The sequence below is a fragment of the Patagioenas fasciata genome, chromosome 18, assembly GCF_037038585.1.
Source record: "Patagioenas fasciata isolate bPatFas1 chromosome 18, bPatFas1.hap1, whole genome shotgun sequence".
NCBI classification, from domain to species: Eukaryota; Metazoa; Chordata; class Aves; order Columbiformes; family Columbidae; genus Patagioenas; species Patagioenas fasciata.
The window spans coordinates 3,994,730-4,020,721 of record NC_092537.1 but is presented as its reverse complement, the minus strand read 5'-3'; the positions used below and the strand labels follow the sequence as shown (position 1 = coordinate 4,020,721).

The 25,992-nt window shown below is 46.5% G+C and overlaps 1 protein-coding gene across 7 annotated transcripts in view; it reads left to right on the top strand.

The window, feature by feature from the left end:
* RAB11FIP4 (RAB11 family interacting protein 4) overlaps nucleotides 1–25,992 on the top strand; it is a 94,555-nt gene that overhangs the window by 47,098 nt on the left and 21,465 nt on the right. The window contains exon 1 of one of the 7 annotated variants that reach the window (XM_065852320.2): nucleotides 3,412–3,574. The exons of 4 other annotated variants lie outside the window; for them this stretch is intronic. The gene's annotated coding sequence lies outside the window, so the exon portion shown is untranslated. Of the gene's footprint in view, nucleotides 1–3,411; nucleotides 3,575–19,385; nucleotides 19,556–25,992 lie in introns of those variants that run through there. 2 more of the 7 variants (XM_065852319.2, XM_065852318.2) reach the window with 2 other exon arrangements.

Below are 25,992 nucleotides of genomic sequence, written 5' to 3'. Positions count from 1 at the left end.
TTCTTTCCATTATCTCCCTTCATGGTTGTTGACCTCAGAAGTCCTCGGACGGGCTTTGCTCTGTGGGGGACACAAAAGCAAGGGACAATGTGCAAGCTCTGCTCTCAATAACTGGCCCCATGGAGCTTCTCCCTAGGGAAGCCAAGGGGAGGGAAACGTAGACCACATGAATAGCGGGGACTCCCCAAAAACATGTGCTGAAAGAAGAGCAGCTAAAAATAGTCTCTAAGGCTAAATGTGAGTCATCTGGAGAGTCACTAGTAAAAGTTTCTGCAAGAAAATCCTGAAAGCAGGAAATCGTGTTTTCAGAAGCAATCATACAAGCTGGAAGCAAATAAAGTATTCCCATGAAAAATTGGCTCCTCCACCATGTGCTGTGGGGAGACTTCGTATCTTTGCCCCAGTCTGCCCTCTCCAGTTATGCTGGGGCTCAATCTCATTCTTACTGATTCAGTTTTTGGTTAAGTCTCTCTCAGATGGTATTTTTTCCAGATTTTGATCTTGTTTCAAGAACTGGAACTCCAGCAAGTGGAATCAGGCTTTGCGAGTCCACCTAATTTCTCTCTTTCTCCATGGTTAGGCACTTCCAAGAAATACGGCAAGATGGTAAAACCCTTTAAAAAAACCCAGGTTTTTCCCTTTGCGCCCCCTCTCCCAGTGTGAGTGCTTATCCCTCCTGTCTTCGCTCTGCCATTCATTCTTTTTTTACCAGCTATAATCTGCTGCCGTGGGTTACCAGAGCTGTTTCCAATGCAACATGTTTAATCCCAAATTGAAAAGTCTTTGTGAGCTGAGGCCTCAGTGTCATGTGGTGAATATCTTAAATGCAGAAAGGGATCAAGGTGGCTTCTTAGTTACCAGTAGTTAACACAATCTATTGTGGTTTATTTAATTGCCATTTATACATGTCTTTGTATCTTCTACTAGGAAGAAGTGCAATCTAGAAATACGATCGCTTATAAATAGCTGTAGTTTTGCTGTGGCACCAGGAGAAACTTCAGCTATAGTGCAGCTTTAGTGCATTCTGACAGGCATTGAGGAGGCAGATTGAAGCCTTTCTGCCATACAATGCTGGGCTACAAAAGCAGCATTACGGCGAGCGGCCCTTGCTAGGCGGGAGTAGCTGATCGCAGATGCATCCCGGAGCGGGGCAGCGGTGGTTCCAGAGCAGCACACGTCACGCACAGACCCCAAGAAGGACCAGGAGCAGGTACCGACCTGGTATGCGGCTGTGGGAGGACGCTGGGACCTCCAGACGCTGCTGTCCCCGATCCCTGGGCTGTGCCGCCAGCTTGGCGCGATTTGTCTCTGGGTATCTTGTAACTTCTCTTTCTCATGCTGGCCTTTCTAGCTGAGACTGGACAGAGTGCCAAGTTCAGTGGTAAAGCTGTTTTCTGTTGAAGTTGAAATGTCCAATTCTGACAATTTTTTGGCTGAGTAGAAAGAAAATTAAGTCTGAATTTCAGAGCATCCCATTTTGATATCATTCAGAGTGGAGAGTTTCATTTTGACTGGATTTTTAACAGATTTGTTTAATTGCATAAACATTTAAGAAACTGATTGACCCCAGTTTAAAAAAATAAATCTTTCAGTGAGAGTTTTCACATTTTCTTTCAATTCTTTTCAAGAGTATCTGAATATCATAGAATCATTTCTGCTGGAAGAGACCCTCAGGATCACCGAATCCAACCATAACCTGACCAACTCTAGCACTAAACCGTGTGCTAAGAACCTCTTTTACATAGTTCCTACTTTCAGCCTGAGGCTGGTGGAAGACAGGGCAGCTATCCAGTGAAGCAATCTAGGAATAGAACAGGAACCATATTTCATCAGAAATTGTTCTTTTCCATTCAGAAGAAGAATGGCTAATGCGTGGTGCTTTTCTGCTAGCTGTTAACAATGCATTTAGCTTTTGCTGATGTGTTTAGAAAAATGCGACAAGAGCCCCACAACGTCTTCTAACAAAGAAACGTATCGCTTGGTGTTTTTACAGCAAACCGAGGCTTTTCTGGGTTACACATGTCAAAGCTAAGTAGTGGGTGTAACTTCCATTACCCACTAGAGAGGAAACAGAAGGAAACAGTCTGATAAAATCGTAGTGTTTTATTAGGCAAATTTTCCCATGTAAGGGTAAAAAATTGCTGCCTGCTGAATTCTTTCCAGACTTCAGGCCTGCTGTTTAAAAAGCTCAAAGTGTGAACAGATAAGAAGTTAATTTACCTTCTCAGATTTAGACCTTCTGAAACATTCATGAAAATGGTGAGTGGGAGAGATACATTTTTAATCATGCTTGGCTTATTTAATTGTAATCTTTGCCAGTCTTTGCTGTGGAGCGTGGAGCCCTTTCCTCCCAGTTCACTCATCCGAGCCCTGGGGAGAACCGGCTTCATCCTCGGCTGCTCCAGTGTGATGTGCGCTCAGCATCCACGTGTAAAGAACTGAACTGTCTCAGGTGTCTCGCTCCCTGGGGTGCCCACAACTAGAGTTATTAACAGATGATCATCTTATTTGCAGAACTATTAATGCTTAATCTCTTTTGTGTTGAATGATGAAACTGGTTGAAGGTTGCACACCCCAGAGCTCAATGCAAATGCATTGCCAGGAACAGGCAGAGAAGCAGTTTATTTTTTTCCTTCCAAAATGTGTCTCTGGGAGTATAAATAAGTGTGAAGACCCATATGCAAAACCAGAGTTATCTTCCCTCGATACTACTTTGCCGTTATTGATTTTGCTTCCAACCCTCCTTTACAACACTTACTTGAAATCAGGAACTGAGGCCCTACTGGGAAGATATATTTAACTGGTTTACTTTAGCTATTACTTGCTCAGTGCAGCTTCATACATCTTGTATTTTGGACTGTGAGATCTTTGGGATATACCTCATGAATTTGTACCAGCATTTGGCATCACGAGACCTGACTCTAGGATCTGCTGCTGTAATGCAAAAGTTTATTCGCATGTGTTACTGCAGCAGCTGATTTTATGAATCCTCTGTGTTCTCAGAGGTCAAGAATCTTGCAACCACAGGTCATAAAATTTTGGCATAGCAGATTCTTTTAGTTGTTCAGAAATGGTTGATTCCACTGCAGACTTCAATCCTGCTGTTGTTTCTGTGATCTCTGAGCAGCTCAAAGCAGGGTGGTGAGACAGAAAATTTGTTTCAAAACTAAGACTAGCATAGAGAGCTTGTTGCAATTCCAGATAGGAAATGTTTTGCTAATAAGCAATATTTCAAACTGCTGAAACACTGCATAGAAGTTTAGCTTTACCTGAATCAAAGAAAATGATGCTGTTCCCAGCTCTGTGGTGCCCGTGGCGGTGCTGGAAGCTCACGTTGCAAGGAGCATTTGATTAGGAATGCCTGAGCCAGGGTGAGATCTGGAGGCTTGGGAGGCTGCCCCGGGTGCCTTGGCAACGATACGCAGTTGAGAGCCCCCGTCGGCACAGACACAGAGCGTGTCCCGGCGCTGGCTTCACATCCCACTTGTGCAAAGGCGAGAAAGAAAACTTCGCTGCTAGAAGATGGACTCGGAGACCCTGCAGTTCCTCATAGAGACTTCCACAACTGTTCTCAGTAAGTATAACTTTAAATTAAGGAATGATCAATTGCCTTCCTCTAGCAGTCATCTTTTGTTAAGTGTGTTGTAGATCAGGGATGTAAATCAGGCTAAAAGCTACAGTTAAAATATACAGAAGTCTGCTTTTGATTAGTGTGAAACTGCTCTAGCTAGCCATGAACCAAATGGTACAAGATTGAAGGAGATGGGTCTTAGGAAACCTTACAGATCGGGAAAGCAGAGCCTGACTCTTTCCCTTTTGTCAGCTTTTTCTTTTCAGCAATGAGCCAGTTGCATTGTGTATGCGGTGCTACCTCCAGCAAAGCCGTGTGTGTGAGAGGGAGCGGGACAGCCCTGAGCCCCACGTGCCTCCTGTGGGCTCTGCAGCAGGGCAGGCAGCGAGCCGGTGCTGCTCCTCCTGCACCAAGGACAGAAATCGTGATAAAGCAGTGTTGTTTTGAAGATGAGAACTTCAGCTGGGTTAGAGTGTGTTTCCCAAGATGTCTGTTTCCTTATGCAGAGCTAGGCGCTTGTTGCACTGAACTTTTCCACTTTCTGAAATGTTCCTGTTTGCTTTCAATGGAGTGATTGTGGAAATACAGGCCCTGCAGAGGTATCGCAAACCAAGGAGAGGGCACGGCTGTGATTGCATGACTGGTTTAGGGTCGGAGTGTCAGAATTCATCTCTAGCCCGTGTCACAGCTTTCCAGCACAACCCTAGGGAAAGAGCTATCTCCCTGTGCTCAGCGGCTGCTGCTGGTAAAGAGGGGCCCCCCACCAACCTTCTCTCCCTGCATGTGTCGTGCCTGTCTGTGTTGGACGTGGGCTGGGTGGGCATGTTGGGCTGGTTCGGTACTCATAGCGACCTGTTCCTGCGCCTTTGATGCAAACGGTAAGCTCTGCAGGTGTGTGCGCACTGCAGGTCTGTCAGCACTGCAGGTGTGTGCGCACTGCAGGTCTGTCAGCACTGCAGGTGTGTGCGCACTGCGGGTGTGTGTGCACTGCAGGTATGTCAGCATTGCAGGTGTGTGCGCGCTGCAGGTGTGGCTGCACTCCTGGTTTGAACGTCTCAGGGCAGGGACATGCACAGATGATGATGAAGATGCGTATTTGTATCATGTAGGTGTTAGTGTAGAGAGCTGAGGGACTTGCAGGCACAGCTGAGGGCTGGGCTGGCCGTGGTCTTCTAAGGACAGGCCAGGGCAGCGCAGTGGCTCCCTCACCTGCAGTTCTTTCACAGCTTGGTCACCTAAAACTACACCCTGAGGAAAGCAGCTTGCAGCGATGCTGAGAGCCCGTGCGGCTTCTGTGCAGGGCAATGACTCATGCAGCTGCCTGCGAGATGAGTGTATTTGCTTGTCATTCAGCGAGGGGCCGGGACCGCTCCGTGCCACCCATGCTGATATGGCAGCTCTTCTCAGCAGCTCCTTTTGTGGGGCTGAAGGAGATTAGTCACAGAGTACAGTGAGTGAAGAATTCAGACCCGCTCCTCGGGGAATAGTGAACGAGGCAGTGGGAGGAAGAGAAGTCAGGACTCAATTTATCGATGCTCTTTGATCGGACAATCACACAAATGCTTTTTGTGGGGAGGACTGTGAGTTTAAAGAAACTCAGTTCAAAGGCTTCACACGTGTGGTAACAGCCGATGGTCGGGCCAGATCCTTGTAGCTTCGGTTCCTTGTTTGAATGAATGTGTAGTTCAAGTAGGGGCTGTTGTACTTGAATGGCGGCCAGATGAGACGGCTGCACTTCATCAGCTCCGCTGCTGCCCGAGCTGCTCTCCGCAGGGTGTCCGCGGGCAGCCAGCTGTGGCTCTGGCCATGGCCTCTCTGGCTCAGAAGTGACCAGGAGCTGGCTGGCCTGGCTCTTCTCCACTTCCAGTATCATTTGGGAGATTTCAGACCAGAATTTTGCCATTTAAATCAGCAGAGCTCACTGAAGTCAGTGTGGGGATGCTGCATCCTGGCAAAGGGTCTGAAGTGTCATTGTTTAAGAAAGAATATAAGAGCTGTGGCAAGAGGTGTGTCCCTTTGCTCCCTTGTGCAGAGGGTGGTTCAGGTGGCATTTGGGAAGCTCCTTGTGTGTAGTGTGTTATTGATTAGGTGGTTTGGGCTTTCCAGGGCCTCCTGCCTTGGAGATACAGTGTGTCTGTGCACTCCGTGGCAGTATCCACATGGATATTCCTGATTACTTCCTTGCAGCTGCTTGTGATGACCTCAAGAATATAGAATTGCTTGGTTTTGAGTTGCTGGTCCTGTTCCCACAGAGGCCTTTGGAGAACAGCTACGTGTCACCCCAGTAACCCATGCACATGAACCCTGTTCCTCCTGGTTCAAAGGTGCCAGTTGCCTCTGAACTGCACTTGTGTCGTGACTGATGGGGAGTCATTCTGGGAAAGATGCAGAATAGATCACAGCCTTATCACATCTTGGCCCAATTCACTGTCATACTTATTTCCTCCAAGGCTGCTTAGGGACTCCTAACCCATTTTTTCTCCTTAGAGAAAAATATATTTTAGTAATAGAAACCAACATGGCTATTACTTGTTCATTCCAGAGCCCCACAAAATGTGATGTTTCCTGTCCGTTTCCCTCATTGATCTCTGTGTATAAAACATGCTCCACAAGGAGACTGTCCCCAAGCACAGAGCAAGTCCCCTTTGATCTGCACCTCCCTCGTCCCTCACAGAATGTGCTCATGCATGTTAAATAAGGCATCAGCCTTGGTCAGCTCTAGCTTGGACTGGTCTGCTGAGTATTTAGGCCTCTCTGTCTCTCCCCACTTTATCTTCCTCCTCCTTTCTTTCTGTTCCTTCCTCTGTTCTCCAGTAACAGTGCCACCTAATTAGGTCACGGATTGTTTCAAACTCAAAACCTTTCAGGAGGTTTTCCAGTAGCTGATGGTTTTGTTACTCAAAGCCATTTGTTCTGCTTGCCCAGCTTTCCTGCTTTGTGCCTCTCTTAACTACTCCTAACACTGAAATATTTCTTATTCACGTGGCTGCGGCAGTAAAAGACATGTTAGCTCCACAACAAGCTGCTACTGACTCCTCAGGGAGCTCCCAAAGCAACATTTTACTCTGAGAAAAATCTGCTTTTCTGCATCCCCTACTGTTTTATTAATAGGGATATTTCCATGAGAAGAAGATTCTCACATGAAGCCTTCTGCAGTTTCAGCTGCTGCTCCTCCCGGCACCATCTCTTGCCTGCACAAGCTGTCAGGAGCCACATCTGGGTAATGACACAGGCATTGGTGCTTTCAGGGTGAGACCAGGAAGCAAAGGGGTCAGCAGCACGTGTCGAGACCTGTGAATATGAACTTTAGATCATATGAAACAGACCTCATTTAAGGTCTGGTTGGCTCCGAATTTTACTGTATCTGGACTAAAAGGTCCCCGTTAAGCTTGGTGGAAGGAGGGTACCAGAGATTCCCAACCCCATCTCCCAGCCTTGGGGAGACATTCGGTCTGCTTGGAGCAGCCATCACTCACATGTTTACCACTGTCCCCAGCAACAGCACCTAACAGGGAAACCAGTTCAAACCAATAGAGATGTTCATGACGCACAGCTGGGACTCGACATGAGTGAAGATAACAGAATGAGGATTCTGAGGGTAATGCAAAATGTGTCCTTAATGAAAGGAAGGTTTGCTGCTGGTGTTGGTAGATTTTAGAACAGGCTTGGGCAGAAGTGCTGGTGCTCACTGGCTCATTGTGGGCTGCCTGTATCTGGTGGCCAGCTTGCTTTAGCATATCTCGATGTCAAAAACTCATCGCTTTCCCAGGAGCAGCAGATGAGAAATTGGTTTCAGCTGGGGAGCTCTGTGATGTACTTTATTCAGGCCTTGGGGAGACTTTCAGTTTCGATGCTAACTTGATTTAATGATAAAATGCTAATATCACATGGGAAGGAAAGACAATTGGTCCAGTATGCCACCCTCACAAATAACTGCTGTGCTGTGAGCTCAGGAGCCAGAGCGCTGCTGTTCTCCAAATCGCTGCCCACGGCTTAGTCATTTGTCTGAGCACCAGTGAACAAAAACATAGATGTAGAAGGAAACACAGCAGAAAATTAATCATGTGAAATACTCTGTCCCCATAGCTGCCCTCTGCTCAGGGAGGAAGGAAGGAGGGAAGCCAAATGTGTGAGGAAAGTATTTCCTGGATGAAGATAATTTTAGCCCTGTGCAAGGTACTTCATCAGAGCCCTGGGGGTGGCATCGCAAGAATGGGGTAATGAGCACACAGGTCCTAAATTTGACATGTTTTTCTTGTCTGAGCTTGGAGACATCACTTGGAAGTAGTTTTTGGGCTGCAGACTACCTGGGCTGTATTCCTGCTGCTTAGCAAAGCCTTTAAGTGTTCTTTGAGCTTTTGTCACACAAATATGGAACAGAAGCAATTAAAGGGTGGGAAGTAGGTGTCTGAACAGCTTTAAAAGCCACAGCCTCTGCACATTGGATTTCTCTGCAGTGGCAGTAGCCACTCTTTCTTCTCATGCAAGTTTTATGAAATTACACTTAGAGTATCCAAGCCATGTTGCCCTGAAACATCCTCCCTTGTTTTCCTGCCTTTGCCCTGCAGCTCCAGACGGCACCTCCAAAGGGCCAGTTACTGAGCAAAGCTCCTCTGGGGGCAACCTGGAGAGATCAGTGCAGTTGTTTGTCCACAAAGCAGCAACACTGCAGGTGAGCAGCACAGAGCTCCCTGTGCAATAACCCCCGGTCCCCCAGGTCCTTTCTGGTGCTCTTCATCTTAAAATGAGTGAGCTCCTATTGGAATAAACTTATGATATTTAGAAACTATTGCAGCAGTCCTGGAAGAAAACACAGGCTGCAGACATGAAATCCGGACTGCCTCCAGTTAAATACAAACAATAGATCCATTTTACGTCAGCTGGCGTTTGTCAAACCGTTATCACAGTTTACGTTTACCACAGTGTTCTTTCAGGAACCATTAAGACTGCATGTGTAACCCAGTGAAATGGCCACAAGAATCAGATTCACAGTATCTGTGTTGCTTACAGTCAGGGTTCACAGCATGACACGGTCGTTTCACCTTGTTGGGCTTGTGGAGGTGTTGGTGGAGCTGCTACAGGTACCAGGCTGGGGAGTAAAGATGTGACAGAGACAGCAGGTGACTGGGACCCCCTGCTCGTGCTGATCGATGCAGCTGAGGCTGGATTGCATACAGCCCCATCTTCTCTCCTCATTGCTGCGCAGCTTTTACTCTGAAAAATAATCAAAATACTTTATAAAAGACATTTGTGATGTTTCCAGTATAGAGACAAGTCTTCCTACTTAACACAATCATGAGTTAATCCATTTATTTCAATAGCATAATCTTATTCTGAGTTGATTTACACTGGAGTAATTCCAAGTTAACTAAGATGGTATCATTGAACAATGTCAGTTATAAGAATATTCTTGAGTGCTGGGGGCAAAATAAGGCAAGGTGGCCAGACACACCTTACAGGTGGCCAGACACACCTTACAGGTAGTCAGAGCAGCACGAATGCTCACAGACCCTACTCTGCAAAGGGAACATGAGGCTGGAAAGAACTTCTGATTGTGTGTCTGCATTTTTAGACAAACATGAGCCCCACAGCTCATGTTGTGGTTTTGTGTCAAAGCGGGAAGTTTGACAAAAAGCGCTGATGAAGACCAGGCTAATATCCCGGTACAGACTAAAAATACATTGCATTTGTCATTGTGAACATTTGCACTTATTAATAGCCAATATTTAAAAAGCCCTCTGAGTCCATCTGTTACAGTACCCGATTAAGGCACTGAATGTTCAGGGTATTTGGTACATTTTTTAATATCTCTGCTCTGGGAAAGACTTTTTAGCTGATTTTAAAATGATGGCAGAGTTTTTCTGAAATTTGTTAAAAGTACTTTGCTTGTTCAGGTCAATAAATCAGGACCAAATTCTCACTGTTACGCCCCTGTCTTGACCAGTGGCTGAGGAGCACTGAGATCAAAACTGGACAGGAGTGATGAGTCCAGCCTTGTATTGGCATGGTTAGGAATATAGCCACCATTTATCAGTAAATCAAGGACTTGCATAAAGCACAGAGAGGTCTCATACCAGGTGAGTGATTAATAATACTCGTTTTTTGGATAGCCACTCATGAAGGGGGATAGCGAGTGGTACAAAATTTATGTGCTGGGAAATCTGCATGGAAAAAGGCCCTTAGATTTTTCAACCTGATCACAGGACATCACCTGTGGGTCATAAATCTAAATGACAATGTGTCCATCTGGTTGTTAAACAATTATCTCCGTACAAGTGATAGTTCAGTGTGGAATTGCAGGGGCTGTAGCGTGACACAGAACCAAAGAGAATCTCTTGATGTGACCCATCCCGGCTGTTGCACGAGCTGCCGCTCCGGCTTTGAGGAGCCCGTTGCTGTATCAAAGCTGCCGTCGCTTGTGTTGTTCCAGGCAGCGAATGCTTTTGAGGATGAGCATCTCTTATCAGTAGTTCCCATGCTGGTGACTGGTTTGTCCTGGTGATTGACAGCTGTGATAATGAGGTTATTGTGAGGACGCAATCAGTGCACAGAAATGTTTTTATGTCTTGTGCTCTGGGATCTTGGCCTTTTTGTGTCCTGAGAGGCTCTGTCTCTAGTTGGCTGAGCCAGAGCAAAGGGCAGAACATGAAATGACTGTACAAGAAAAATCCCTGTTGCTTTCTCATCTCCGCGTTAGGTGGCTCGTTTGCCATAGCCTGTGTAGAGCTGTTTGCTAGTTTTCTAAGCCTTTTTATGTACCTTTGGAGTGAAAATACCTGGAGAGCAAGGCAAGTGCTTTAGTCCCTGTGAACAACTGGTTGTTCCTAGATGCTTCAATTTGAAGTAAATCCCCTTTCCTGCTCACTTTGTTGATGCTCACTGAGTTCTGTTGACTTAGCTCCTGGTTTCCATGCAGTGGCTCATTGCAGTCCAGTGCTGTGTCCCCAGGGAGCCTTGGGTCTGAGTCTTGGCTGATACCAGAATAAAATACTGAGACAGGAATCTGGTGTGGAGGGTGGTGTGGGGGAAGAGGGCATAATTCTGCTTGCAAGGTTTGGCAAACAAAGTTTTCTGTATTTATCTTTTCTATTCTCTGTTTTCATCTCGCTGGAAGTGTGGAAGGTTGTTTTCCAAAGCACCACTTTCACCAGGCAGAGCTCCTGTCTCTTAGGGACAAGATTAAAATCCACCAAAATGAAATGTCCTGGAAAGTATTGAGTTGTCATTCTCCGGTGCTTTGAAAATTGACTTGCTGTATATTCCTGCTGCGGTGCAGACCTGATGGAAGTACCTGGCTTGCTAGATTTCAATATGAATGCAAACGGGTGGTGAATAGGAGCCACTAAATGCAGAGGAATGTAAAGGAATGTGCTGGGCATGGTTCAGGTTAGAAATTGGATCATTTTGGTGTCTATACTGAGTCATTAAGACTAGAATGCAATTCATGTTTTAGCTGATAAGACTGTTCATGTGTGACTTTTAATTTAAAATCTGTATGTTTCTTACTGAGATTGGACTTCTCTCTGGAATATCCAGCTGTGCCTCTGAAATGCTTTGTAGGCATTACTTATAGAAAGTAGTGGGGATTTTCCATCCATATGCTAATATTTTGGTGATTGCTATTTTTTAGCCATATCCAAGAATGAAAATTATGTTTCTTGCCAGAAGGAATGGTTGAGCCCATTCCTGACCTTCTGTATGACCCAAGATCCTAAACCCCAAATTAATCCTGAACCTGGCATATACAAATCTGAGCAGCTGCAGCTTAGGTTATTTTATTAACATTAGTTAACTGAAAAGTGCTTAACTTGACATGCTCCTGTGCTCACAAATGTTGCAGTCTCTCTCAGACAGAAGGAACTGAAAACATCTGGTTCCTCGTTTGGTGAAGTGAAGAGCCAGGAATCTGCTGAGAAGCGAAAGATAAGGAGCACAGCAATGGAGTGCCACAGCGTCACCAAAGTGCAAAGTGACAAGAGGGACCTGTTCATGTCTCTCCTGCACCCATGGTGCCCTGGGGACTGCAAGGGGCTGGGATGCTGGGGTCTGTCAGTGCCGTCACCGCGCAGCCACAGGTGACAGTGGCAGCTGGGAGCTCAGCTGGGCTGTCACTGCGGCACTGGCATGGCGGGAGGGTGCAGATCGCTGTAGGACAGCAGATTCCCCCAGCTCCCAGTGCAGGCAGATCCGCACCAACTTCCTCTTGTGAAAATGGCCAAACAGCCAGCAGTTCAGCTCCTGCACTTCATAAGCTTCTTGTCTCTCTGTCAACCAACTCCCTCCTTATCCTTGATGCGGAGACCACAGCTGTCAGTGCCAGGGGACTGAGCCAAGGCCACCTTGCTCCTGATGGCTGTGTGTTCCCTGGTGACAGCCAGCCCGCGGTGTCGGTGGCTTTTGCCTAAATGATATTTGTGTTTAAGGAGCCCCACTTACTAGATATGTGCTACATGGCGATGGCACTGGAGTGATAAGGCAGAGAAGATTAGTGGCCCCAGCTGCAACTTTCCAAGTAAAACTTTGATATGCAGTGTAATTTAACTGATCTAAATCATATACAGTCTGAGGGCCTGGGATGTATAAGGAGTCTGAACTAATAGACATTTGCTGTGGCACAGTTTGTTGTCTTTCAGGGATAACACATACAAAAAGGCTTTCCTTTAGTTTCCATGTCCCTCCTCTCCCCAAGTTTCGTTGTCTTTCCTAACTGTCCACCTACTTCATTCATCTGTTAAGAACTAGGGCTGGAGCTTGATCAGGCAGCGCTGTGTGCAGAGCCAGGACGGTGCTTCTGTGCTGCTGAGAGAGACCATGAAATGCAGCAGGAAATAATGCCTGTGTTGCATTACAAAAAAATCAATATTTTTATCAGAGACCAAGAAGTGTCCACTTTAGGACAGAAGAGGGAAGATCAAACATCTTGCAAGCTCTGATCCATCATCATATGTTGCGTGGTCATGGTATCAGTCTAAACACTGTCCTGGATGTGCAAATCTCCATGAGCACAGATGTGCTTTGGGCACAGTGGGCTCATTGTCCCAAGAAAAATCGAAGGGAGGTCTTGAGTGATGTCTGGTTATATAGATGTTGCTGCTAAAAGCAAATTCTCCCAGCAAGTAAGTGCAGATTGTTTCTGTTATTGATTGCCACGGTCTCTGCTTCATTGAGACCACATGGCCCACTTTGTTTTTGTAGCTGCCTTTTATTAAAACTGACAAAGAGGTATCAGCGTTTGAAAAGATGAGTCTTGAGAGTCCCCTGGGCAGCGTTTTCGTCCTGTAAAGTGATACTGGCACATTTGATCCACAGATGCTTTTAACACACTAATAAAACAAAAGCCTTCCTTCCCAGGGTGGTCTTCTACACTGCAGAGCTTTCTGGTTTTGTCCATGCTTAATGGGCCAGACCCCAAAAAATTGAGAGAACCTGCAATTCCTCCTGCCTTAAACTGTGCTCTCAGGATTTGGTCCTTTGCTGTAAAGTGCAGAGAAAAATTCCTATGTGTGTAGTTTTTCAACGTATATTTTGCTGCTTCATTGAAGGCTCATGATGTATTTTATATTCACATGGCTTATCTATATTGGCTTTCAGTATTCCCGAAACTGGCATCAGAAAGCTTCCATCCGTATTTCTGGTGACCAGCATTTACAGTTCCTACTCCTCTCCTGTTTTTGTGATACCTGACTTCATAAGGAGTCACTCAGAGCTCTCTTTTAACACATAAACCAGAAGATTTTTGGTTTGGCATTATATTTGAAGACATCTAAAAAAATTTACATCTGAGACATTTCATATTAGGACCCATCATGAGTGGAAATGTTTGACCTCAATCTGTCTGTGCAACAGCTCCTGATCTGTAAATGGGAATACCATCTTCTCTCATTTTGAAGAGGCTTTATGAAGATGAATTAATCTTTGCAAAGCACTCAGATGTCAGTGTGATGAACACCACAGAAAAGCTTGGGGGGAAATAAATAGTGCTGTCTACAGAGCAGGCTGTTAGTAGTAGCCGTAAATAAGACATGAAGCTACACTTTGATCGAGGAGACTAAAGCAGATATTGAATAGTTGCTGATAAACTGAGCACCATCCAGCCTGTGCCCTGAACAAATCCAGACCAGTGGGAAATAGCGTGTGATTGTGTGATTAAAGAGATATGTTAACGCAAATGAGCAATAGGACCAAAGGGAAGTTGCACCCGGGAGCTCAGGACGGGCTTTTCATTGCTTTCGGATGCTCTGTTCTGCAGCCTTGCTGTTAGCCGTGTGCCAGATGAGAAATATTAGCCACTGGTGAGCATGAATTAATTATTCTTGTCCTGGCCAGCTGATTTCTTTTTCTTTTCCTTTCCTCAGCCAACAAGTTATATTATACACAGTAGGGGCTAAAAGCTTAAAAACATGTCAGGAAAACGTGCTCAGAGCTGAATGAACCAAAGGGTGCGTTCTTCAGCCAGCAGCCTGTGAAAGCCAAATCCATCAGAGCTGTCGGAGCCCCCTCTCCGTCCCCATCTCCAGGCTCCCCTGACTCCTGCCCAGTTGCTTGCTGGGGTAAACCAGCCAATAATCCCACTCCCACCACGGCCGCAGAGGAGCTGAGTTAATTTGCCACAGCGGAGACAGCTGAGTGAACATATTTACATCTTTTTGGTGCAACACGGAGCTGTTTGGCTCCACCTTGGTTTAAGCTCTGAGGCACCTTGCTGCCTTCTGTGCTCTTCTCTGTGAAGTGAATGTGTCCATGCCCACAGTCTGCACGGTCCTCCCAGGCCATTTCTAAAGGACAGGCTGCATGCTTTTCACTTGAACTTGCTCATGTAACGTGATGCTTTAAGTTTTATTATTGGGCATTTTGACAAAAGCTAAAAAGAGCAGATTTTGTGCCTGGTATATTTGTGTAATGCTTCTGACAGAGGTGTTTTAATCTTGGATTCACAGCTACTATTATGAGGCAGCTTCAGAGCTTGACATGAAAAACCCAGTGATACAGTCTCAGTGATGAGCAAAAATAAACTGCTTTTCAGAGGGGGTGCAGATCCTGTTACATTATCTGGCCTTTGAATTTGCAGTTCTTGACTTATCGTCCCTCAGGCTTTTGGAGAGGAACACAGAAAATCTCTCTAAATGCAGCCTCATTAAGCAACGAAAATGCAACCTACTGATGGCAAAGAGGTTGCAAGTAGCTCACCTCTAAAGAAAGCGTTGGGTAAGTCCCCTGAAATGTCTTTATGCTTTAATTGCGTGCAGTAGAGTTAGGTCCAACTTCATTATGGGCCCAAGGAACTGATGCTAATGGGCCCTCAGCTGGCCCCGTCCTGTTTTTCGTGCTCTCATCTGCTCCGAGACCTTCTGTAGCGAGCCCTTCGTTTGACCCGCGCTGCTTGATCTGTCAGGCTGCCTGCCCTGTTCCTGAGGCCAGTAATACAAGCAAGCGCTCTGCTTTTACGTATTTTAATAGGGATCACAGGGAGAGCAGACCCCCGTGGTCTACCCAAGGTGCAGAGCCTGAAGAGCTGCTTCCTTACTTACTAAAATAAGCCTCTCTGTGGACACTTGGGGGTCTTGGTTTTGAGGAGTGGGAGCAGGGGTTGGGCTGAGCCTGCTCTACCCAGAGCAGTGTTCCCATAGGGCTGGAGTTTGGAGCTGACCCCCTCCCCTTGCCCAGGGATACAGGAGGAAAAGCAGAAAGCTACGCAAAGGCTCCAAGTGCTGGGAACACAGCCCGCTCCTTCCACCCAGCTCAGCAGCTCCGCACTTCTCCTGTGCTCATTCTCTCTTGGCCTCCTCCTGCCTTCCCCTTCAAACAATTCACGGGAACCAATTGTAGTTGAGAGCTCATTCTGCCGCCTTTTCCCTATCTCCAAGTCTATCTTTGCCTATTCGGATTGTAAGATCTTTGGGGCAGGGACTCTGTGCTCGCTGTGTTTCTGCAGAGACGAGCTTAATTAGGGGTCATTTTTGGTTTGTTCTGCCATGATAAAAGTGATTCATAATAATACTGCAGTAATTCACACCAGTCTCGTTGCATTTGCTTCAAAAGGGGCACTCCAAAATCAGATGAGAGTAGATGAGATAAAGATCAGACCAGCTGTAATTACTAGTCTGCGATATCTCATTTCAAAGCAGAGCAGTTACGTGCAGTAGTAACTCGGTCAGCTATTATTGTAGGGGAAAAACCCCCACAAAATATTTTTACAGAAGTATCTGTGCAAAATAGCCACCAACATTAATCAGACAAAGCATGATTAAAGGCTCTTAAAGCATGATTGGAGTTGCCAGTTTTCATGAGATAATTAAGATGCGGGTTTGGTATATACATTCTGGTGATCTCATTAGCTTCATTATTAATTAGTCTCTGTTCTTCACATTTCAGCTCCAGTTTCTTATCATTAGAGTGACTAGCCTGTGAGCAATGCGTTGGGCAGGTTCAGAGGAAGGATTCTGCCTCTGGAACAGCAGAGGAGGTGCCAGCCTTTGTTCAGAATTGCTCCAGAAGAAATTGCAGTGCTTTGTACCAGATCAGCAGGTTGCTCTGCCATAAACCCTTTTAACAACGTACCCTGCCCAGCCTTTCCTGGCCAGGAGCCTCTGGTTTCAGCAGCCACTCTGGCTGCTGCTGGGAGCCAGCAGAGTTTGTCATTTAGACACTCAGCTATGTATTCAGCAATCTTCCTCCGAGTACTCAAATATGAATATTTTGCCCAAATGTCATCTGGCATGCTTCTGCAAGCACCTTTTTCAGAATGCTTAGCACTATTTATCTGTGGAATCTGGCAGGACCAAGCATCCTTTTGCCAGTGTAGCCATCTCTTTTCTGTGGTAATGGGGATGAAAGTCTCCTCTCAATTAACAGAAAGGTAGTTATCACTCTCCTAACGTCAAACCCTGGACAGGACTCAGAGTACATGTACTTTGCAATGCCACTGTGTACAAGTTGGCATTTGGCAGATGTGATTTAGGAAGAATCAAGATTAATTAAGATGGAAACGGAGTGTGAGGGAATGCCCTGCTCTTTTCAGGGATCAGTTTTTATGGAACTGGAAGAGCACTTCTACAATTGTATGGCTTTCCTTTGAAAATCAGAAAATCTGCTGTTGATGGAGCCAGAAAATACCATGCTTGTGAGAGTCTCAGTGTGCAGACCCCATTCATGCAAACTAAGCATGAAGCCTGGAGCATATTTCAGTGTGTTTGCCCATCTGAGCTATTACTAACCTACACAGATTCCTCAGCTGCCTGAAATCATGACGAGGGAACAGGCCTCTGGTCTCAGATGGGAAAGACATCTCATGCGACATCTCCTCTGGTGGCACTGACTCATTGGAGTTGCAGCTGCCGGTCCTGCTGGGCGGATGCTGCTGTCCCGGGCGTTTCACGCAGATGTGCAGCCCTTGCTCACCACCCTCGCTGCTCCGAGGCACGAAGCACTCGAAGGTGTGTGTCACTCCAGATACAGTTCTCATTCCTCCAAGAGAAGGCATTGATGGCCACCAGCCCTCTCTTGGCCATGATAGCAAGCCCTGCTTTGGCCTTTGTAGGAAACAAAGTCATATTTAACACAAAATTATCACATTACCGTGAAATATATAAAAAATACGGGTTTTGTCTCAATGGAGATCAGTCAGCCTGTAACAATCTCCACTAAATCAGGCTTAGCTTTAATGAAGTGAGAAAAGGACCTGTATTATCGTTACAGTTATTACTTAATAAAGTTTTTATACAGTCATTCCTTAATAAGAAGAGATTGTTTAAAACCTGCACATTTTCTAAGACCTTTACTGAGGAACGTTTCTATCAATGAGACATTTATGCCTTCTCAATTATTACTGTGTAATAAATGGCAAAGCCCTGGGTAGCACACTGAGGAATACATTCAGCAGGTCTACCAAACAGGTGTACTTACGTTTTAAACATCTCTATTATAATATTAGTTTTAACTGTTGCTGCTTTATCTGTTAGACATTTATTTAACACTTTGTTCATCACAAGCTACTGAAAATACAGCTGTGTTGGCTTAATGATTCTGTAAGTATCAAGAACCATTTCACAATGTGCTGTGATACTGCCTGATCAGTGCAGTAATACAAACACTTCTGACTTGCATCTTTCAGGAAACCATTAAAAATGTACCGTGCAAGTAATTATGTTATCATTGTTAGTTATTCTGCAATGAACATACAACAAGAGTTGACGTACAACTATCTCTTTCAAAATGAATACTGAAAGGAAAAGCAGATTTTAGAAGTGTCCTACTTAATAAGCGGAGAAGCTGTCTGTCCCCAGATCTGCCTTGTAAAAATTCCTTTCCTGTTAATTTAGATTAATGAATAGGAGGAGGTCTGGGCGGTGGTTTTGATCCCTCTTACACCATTCATCATCAGCTTCTGGCTGCAGGATCCGGCTGCCAGCGCAGGGAGTCCCGGTTCTGTTGGGGACCTGCCCTGCTCAGGGACCTCCTGGACACGGGCCGTGTGTCCTGGCTAAAGGGGCACTTCGCTTTCATCTGCCACTATTACACTTTATTACACTAAAGCTACAGCATCCCTGACCCTTCCAATGCTTCTCTGTTCAGCAGAGAGGGAATTCTTTTCATTTTCTTTTGATGAACTGGGTAAAGGGTCAAGTTCAGTGAATTGCTTTAAGCTTTGCATATAAGAATTGAGACTAAGGAATTTCTTTTTCTCTTCTTTTGCTTTTTGAACAGCAATATTTTACACTTCGAAGTTGCTGGCTGCAAAGCGAAGGAGAGCAGGCTCAGGGACACGCGACGTTAAGCTGGTAGATGGGTCTGAGTGAAGCGTGAGCCAGTGGGCTTGCACTGCCCGCTTTGGTCTGTTTTCTTGTAATTTCCTTATTCTCTGCTCCACGTTACTCATGGGCCTCTCTCCTCTCTGGAAAACGTCTTTGGACACAGTGAAGTCTGAAAGAGGGTAGAAGTATAAAACACTTAAATGATCTTTCAATCAGCATCTCTAACTCCGTATGTGAGCTAAACTGTGGCACCTACAGCTTTGCGTAACTGTTTGAAATACCCAAAGTTAACTTTAAAAACAGGTTTTGGAACATGACCAGATCCAATGGCAGGGTGACAAAAGGGGATTCTTCCGTTTTCCAAATCTTCCAGTGCCATTTTGGTTGGGAGGGAGGTGCTGGTCTGGTGGCCGAATCCTGCAGGACGGTGCTTGATTCCGTGTGCCACACTCTGGGGAAAACTGTGACAGTGGGTAGGGGCAGAGTCTGGCTCTGGACAGGAGTTTCGCTGAAAGTGTTTGTTTGAATACCACCCTCTGGCTTTGAGTCTTCTGCAAAGCCACAGAAACTGCTTTTATTTCTTTATTTTTTCTTTATTAGCACAGACAGCACAGTAAATGCAACTCTTATGTGGTGTTGCAAGAAAGGAAGTCACACGTTTAAGAAATTGAGTGGATTTAAAATAAGAAAGTTAGTGTGAGTATTCTCAGCCTCTTTGTTTTGCTTTATCTTGTAACTAAAGGGATTAAAATCAATAACAAAACAGACATCACTTCCTAACGGGTCATTTTGAGCAAAACTGAAGAATTATGCCCAAAACCACCAGCGGAGCCGGGGAAACATCACTCAGAGAACTGTAGAGGAAATAGTTTCTCACAGGAGGAACCAAATCGAACAACAAACCCCCACCCCCCGCGTGGGACGGGGACTTTGCGCCCACGTCCGCCCACCCGTGCGGCCAGATGTCGTCACTGTGACGTCACGGACACCTCTTTCCCCCTCCCCGTCGGTACCGAACCCGGGACCCCCCGCGTCGCTTAGCAACGGCGGGGCGGGCCGGGCCGCGCGCGCCGCCAACTGTTGCCCGCCGGGCGCGATAGCGCCGCCGCCTCCGCCCGCCTCCCGTGCGGGGCGGGGACCGGGACCGCGACCGCGCGTGGGGCGGCACCGGCGTCCTGCGCCGGGCCAGGTACGGGCGGCTCGGAGGAGGAGGCGGCCGGTGCCTTCGTGCGGGGTGAGGTCGGGGGCTGCGGCGGGGCCGGGGGTTTCCACGCCGCAGCCGCGGGGCGGGCACCGGGCTGGGTTCCTGTGGGGAGCCCGCCCCGGAGCTGCGACGGGAGGACGGGGGAGCGGCGGGGCCGCACCTGCTCCGCGCCGCAGGTGTTGCGGTGCCGGTGGGTGTTTGCGGCTGTGCGGGTTACGGAATTCCAGCGGGTTTGGTGTGCGCAGAGTCGGCGGGGTGGGAAGAGCATCTCTGGGAGCTTTCTGCTGCGGTAGCTGCGTTTTCGTGGTTGCACGGGGCGTTTTGAAATCCAGGAAATAACGCGGGTCTAGTGAAACTATGCTGGGTTGGTTTTGGTTATTTTTTCCTGTCTTGTTTGCTCAGGGAGGGGTTTTTCTCTCGAGTCATGTACGCTGGAAGGTTGGGCTCGCTGAGGAAGCAGGTCCTGGAGAGCTCTGGCAATACTCCTACATGGGGAAAACATAAAAGCCTGTGTGGCTGTGTCTTGGCAGCCATATGTGGTGAAATGGAGGTGTCAGGGAACAAGGGGGGGTCCTCCTGTGTAGCTGAGCCTTGTGCAACGCTGGAGTCTGTCACCTGGAGATGCCCGAGTATCAGGGCTTTACATCTTTAAAAGGGGAAGAGGATAAAACAGTACTTTTTAAGGGTAAATGCAAGCAAGGGGCTTGTTCTGTAATTATTTTCTGTGGCACTGGTGATGTGTTTGGGCTGCCATTACTTATTGTTGAATGTTTTTAATACCCAACTGTGGTTCTGAATGAATTTGCTGGCTCCGGGATGCTGGTGACATAGCCAGGAAAAAATGATTTGTGGTTAGTATGCGGCTGTCACGACAGTCTGTTCTGTGACTACAGATGTGGGATGTAGCCCTGATGTGGGACCATGAAGTTGTCCTGCCCCGATGGGCTTAAATGAGTAGAGTTGGGCCTGTGCTGTATGTGGTCAGCAGTGTAAAAAAGCAGTTCCCAGCACAGATCCTGCTCTGAAGCTTTCGGCCCTGGGAGTGTAGATGTTAATGGTTCTGGGTCTGGAGGTGTTTGCCAATGAAATGGCAGAAGTGACCTGTGGCAGCAATCCCAGGGCAAGCAAATGCTGTCCTAGCGCTGTGTCGTGCTGGTGCCGATTTCTGGGTGGCAATTTAATGTTGCTGCTTTAGTAGGAGCAATAAATCTTCTGGAATAGGCTTCCTGAACATGGACTTGGTGGTACCTGCATTCAAGCTCTCATATTAGTATTATTTATGATTCTTTCGGTCCCCTTTAATATGGTGCCATAGCTGCTCCTGTTAAAAATGGTCTTGCTAATCAGATGTGGTGCGGACTGTGGGCTCCCCAATGATGGGACTGGGTTGCCCTTCCCTCGTCGTTTCTTGGTTCTCAGTGAGAAGTGTGAATTTGTTTGTGATGTGAGTGATTTTCTGCCTGTGGCCCTTCTGATTTTGGGGCGGGGGAAACAGAACAGTGTCACCACCAGGTCTGTGCGGTAGTGTGGAATGTTATACACACAACTGGGTACAGGAGACTGGAATTTCTAGTGGTGTTTGGCAGCGTCTGCCCAAATTGAGAGGAGTTCGAGCTGTTTCTGTTGCTAGATGTTGTAGCCTTCAGGCAGTTTTAAAAGTTCTTTTAATAGGCTTCTTTTAAGTTTATTATTTGAAGAATTAGTGCAAACAGCAGCAGATCTCCCAGGAGCCACCTGACGTGCAGATGTTTCTCAGCTGTGGTCACCTTGTCGGGGCTGTTACCACCAGAGGGGCTGGGGAACCTCAGCCATGTGCAAGGGCTGCAAAACAAAACACTTCCCATGCCAGTATAGCAAGGGGAATTGGACCAGTTTTGCTTCAGTTATTGATTAACCAGTCCTGCTACATGTGTTGAGCACAGCTTGATCTGAACTCTTTCAGTCTTTTGAATACAGTGTCCCAGTGAAATATTTTGAACAGCTATAAAACTAATCATGGGTTGCTGCTGAGTTAACCATTATCCAAACTTTAATATTCTCAAATGTGTGCCATGTTGGGGTAGCTGACCCCTCAAATTCTGAATTGCAGCGTAGAAATGTAATTCCTTTTGTTCTTTCTGTAGTCATTTAGGTTGATCGCTGCACAGAACACAAGACAGGCTCTCTAAGTGCCTCCTGACAACATAAAATGGTGCTTCGGGCACTATGTTGCAGCAAATACTGCTGGTTAATAGTGGGGGTCTCAGGATATGGCTCTGCTTTGAATCTTGTTTTCAGTGTGCAAACTAGTGTTGTTATAAATCCTTTGTGTTTGGTCCCTATCTGTTTTGTCTGTGCAGGTTCAAGGTTGGAAACATCTCCTGCATGTGCATAGCTGTAAACTCTAAAATAAGCCATGTTTTGTGTTTTACCATATAAGTGAAAAAACAGCTTGTTGACTGTGCCAGAGTTTATCATCACTGGGTTCTTAATTTGTGTTTGGCGTGTGTTGAGCGCTGCGAAGTGCTTGGCAGCCCTTCTACAATTAAGTGCGTTCTCTTCACTGTAAGAAAATAAAAGAGCAGGTATGCGAGAGACCTTCTTTAAAAATAAATAAAATGTCTTTTATAAATAGATGGGGAAACTGAAAATTTTTCAAAATCAATGCTTGTAAACTTTGCTGGGTAAAGGCTGCAATTCCAGTTACTCTTGCAGCAAAAATGCCTTAACCTGTGGTTTGCCCAACTGAAGAGCAGCCAAAGTCCTGGAAAACCTTCCTCCTCCTAATCAAGCGTTCTTCAGAGCTACTTCAGTATTTCTTAAACATGAAGTAAATTATTTTTTAGGCTTGTCTGTGTTCAGACTGACCAATGAGCTCTGGGAAGTGTTTCCATATAAACTAGAGCAAAGCCACATCCTTAATGCTTTCCCTTTGCCGGCCAACATAAACTGCTCATCATCAAGCATGGCTGGATTTCTTACTGTGCCGGGGAAACTCGAGATGTTTCTCTACCTCTTGGGGTCTGAAATTGCTCCCATTCCCCAATCATTCCTCCCCTCCGGAGACTGCCGTGTAATCTAACCCGGGTGGGCGGGAGAACAGAAACACGATTTGTGAGGCAAAAATTGTATTTTCTTTGTTTTTCTTTAAATGTTTTTATTTCCTTTTGTTTGCTGGAGGCCAGACTTCCAATAGTATAGAAAAGAAATGCAAATATTGTAGTTTCCAAACTCTTTGGGGGAAGGGAGTTTGACCAGGGCTCTTGTAAATAATTAGCTTGAACACAGGCAGAATTGTTCCTGTGTGGGACAGATTCTTCCTGTTCTTCTCGCTCTGTGTGTCTCCCGGTTCTCCTTGGAGGAGCCTGGCATACCCTCCTCACCCAGCCGTGGTCCGGAGCAGCACCCAGTGTGCTCCAGGAGCTCTACACCCATGTCCCTGCAGCACCCGCGGGCAAGTGTGATGCAAGTTTTTTGCTGTTTACCAAGTACCCGACTGGGTAACCTTGAGGCTTGTTAAGGAAAACAGACTGAGCTCAGCTGTCTCCTGGTCAGCAAACTCCAGTTGCAAAGAGCATCATATAACTTACAGACTTGGTTAATTAAGGAACTGAACTGAGAAGCAAGTGCTGGACTATGCTTTAGGCTTAAAATAAAGACATTTACTTGCAAGCATCCTCCAGCTCTCTCTGATAGGGGTATGGGTGTTTGCTTGTATTGCTTCAAAATAACATAATTTGAGCTCACCTGTCACCCTGGGTCTTAAGGCTACTCTATACTGGGGTGGCTTTGGAGTGCTTTTAACTGTGAACTGCAGCTCTGCATTTCTTCTGCACGAGGAACATTGTGACATCTGACCAGCTGTTGGCCGTACGGTGCCCAGGGCACAGTGATCTTCATAATTTTGTCACCAACTGTCCATGCCAACATAATGGTGAAAGGCACTGCTGGTGATATACCTGTGCTACCTTCACTGGCCTCCTTGGCCAAAGGGGCAGGTTTGACAGGGCAGTCCCAGGAAACCATCCGTGGTGAGAGTTTGACATTTTCTGGCCTCCCTCTCTGTGACTGCTGTTCTGACTTTAAAAATAGAAGGAGATTGTCTCATCTCAAGGCAGAGACTTCTCAAGAGGGTTAATTATGTCACACTTATTATCTGCTCTGCAGATCTTTTTAGGCAAATATCATGAATCATTTTTTATTTTAGCTGTGTACGAGCTTTTCAAACCCAAGGGCTGCAGCTGCCCCGTGTGTGCTGCAGAGGCGATGCTGAGCTGATCGTGGCTCATGTCACCATCCAGCTGCCTAGAAGGGCCACAATCCTGCTGTGCAGACATCTGGCAGCTTGCACAGTCAAATCATTTCACACTAGAAATGTTACCAGACCTTTTCAGATAGTATAGTCTCATTCCTGCTCTTCTGGGGTGGGCACCTTTGGAGTTACTGAGTGAAGCTGGCAACACCCTCATGTCACGCCAGCATGGCGCCCCTTCACACCCCTTTTCTTAGGTATGTGAAAGAGAATGGAAACTGTCTTGCAGCTCAGAGCTGCAAGTGCCCTGATCAATGTTGGAACAAGGTGCCAAATGATCCCGTAGGTTTTATTCTGAACCCTATGGCTGATGTGTTGACCCTGTCCACACTGAAGGTGAGGGTAATGTACTCTTGTTCCTGACGCTGCAGACTAGGATCTATTTTTCTTTGCAAAGGGATGCTCCCTGCTTTGAGCCTTCAGTGGTGGCTGATGAGCATACGATAGCCCAGGAGTGGGAAGCAGCCCAGGGACCGATGGAACACAACTTCAAAGTAATGGGGAAGAGCTTTTTTTTTTTAACTTTCTTTGGAGGATCAAATCAGCAGTCTGCTAAATTCTTTTAATGTTAAAACTTTCAGAGCATAAGCAATGACCTGTGAAAAGGAGCACTTGGATCTAGACCCTGTGTGTGATGAGGTCTGGCATGTCTATTATGGCCAATTAAAGTGACAGGTAGAGTAGTGAAAACACTGTGACTCCTGCTGCTCGCTGGCTGCTGGGGTTGCCCGCCACCTCTCCTTGGAAAAGGCCCGTCGGTTCGAGCTGCCTACCCAGAGCACAAAGCAGCCTTTCAAAACCTCGGTGCCCTCTGCTTGTGTGGTTCAGCCTGAACAGCCCAGAAGCTGGAGCTTGGGCTTTCAGTCAAAACCTGTTGTCCTTGAATTGCAGGATTGTGCGAGATGCAGATGTTATCTCGCAAGGAGCAGAGGCTGGCGGTGCTCGGCAGCAGGGGCACAGCTTGCTGCTCCCTGGGGACTCAACCAGCTTCCCAGGATGCTGGCCAGTGCTGGTCCTGGATTTGGATCTTGGGAGTGAACTTGCCCATAAAAGTCTCTTCTGATACCCACAGCAGCATTGTGTGAAGCTTTGCTTTAAACTGAGCTTCAAATATTAGAACCGATTAACTAAACAGTCAGAGGAAGCTATCGCGCTGAACAAACTTAACTTGTGGCCATAAAATAGCTTCTTATTTGAACAGTTCAGTAAAATAACTATGCTCTGCGCACTTGAACTCTGAGAGATTTTAAACTCCCAGCTATGTGGGGAGTCTTGGTGTCCTTCCATGTGGCAGCAGGAAGGAGATGGGAGCAGTTTTGATGATTTCTTCCCTTCCCCATCAACCTGCCCGCAAGCTGTGTCGCTGCCACGGCAGCCCCTGCTCTGCCTTGTGCTCGACCGCGTGGGTGAGAGCCGCGGTCGCTCCGCTTCCTTGTGGACACGGATGCAGAAGTGCAGTCTGTCTCGCTGCTTCTGCATTTTCCTCTTGTGTAATTTCTGCTGTTTCCAGTCAGATCAAAGGGTAGATCATCATCTCCCCACCTCTGCCTTGACAACTGAAAGGGAAAGAAAATACGTTGAGGGAGAATCTGTGCTCTAAGAAAAGGTCATAGCCCAGTTGGTGTAAATATGTAAATGTTTGTAGAGGAGTGATGTGTTTCTGAAACACATTGGTGAGAAATGCTTCACACACTTCTTTCTTACCCAGTAACCAAAACAATATGTACCTTCAATGCAGTGATTGCTTAAATCAAGATGAGAGTCTGGATTTTCTCTGTGAAGGATGTGCAACAATAAGGAACATTTCAGCTGAGGCTGCCAGGTCTGGCACACCTGCACGTGGCACCTCTTCCCTTCCAGTTGTGATCAGGTACACACTTCCTTCCTTCCTTCCTTCCTGCACTTTTGCTGGGAGGAAACCGGCTGGGGAGGGTGCAGGGACTCAGACTTGTGTTTGTCCCAGCCAGCACTTTCAGCTTGTTGGGTGGATGCAGGTAGGGGACACAATTCTGGTGCGGGAGCTGCCATGCACGTGGCATTTCTTGTTTTTGGTCGCGTGGGATGGTTCCAACTCTTGCTAATCCTGTTGCCTAGGGGTGAGAGACTTGGATCCTCTTTTCTTCCCAGTCTGTTCTGGAATACTGGGAGGCTGTTTAAATATCAGGGGTGCTGATGA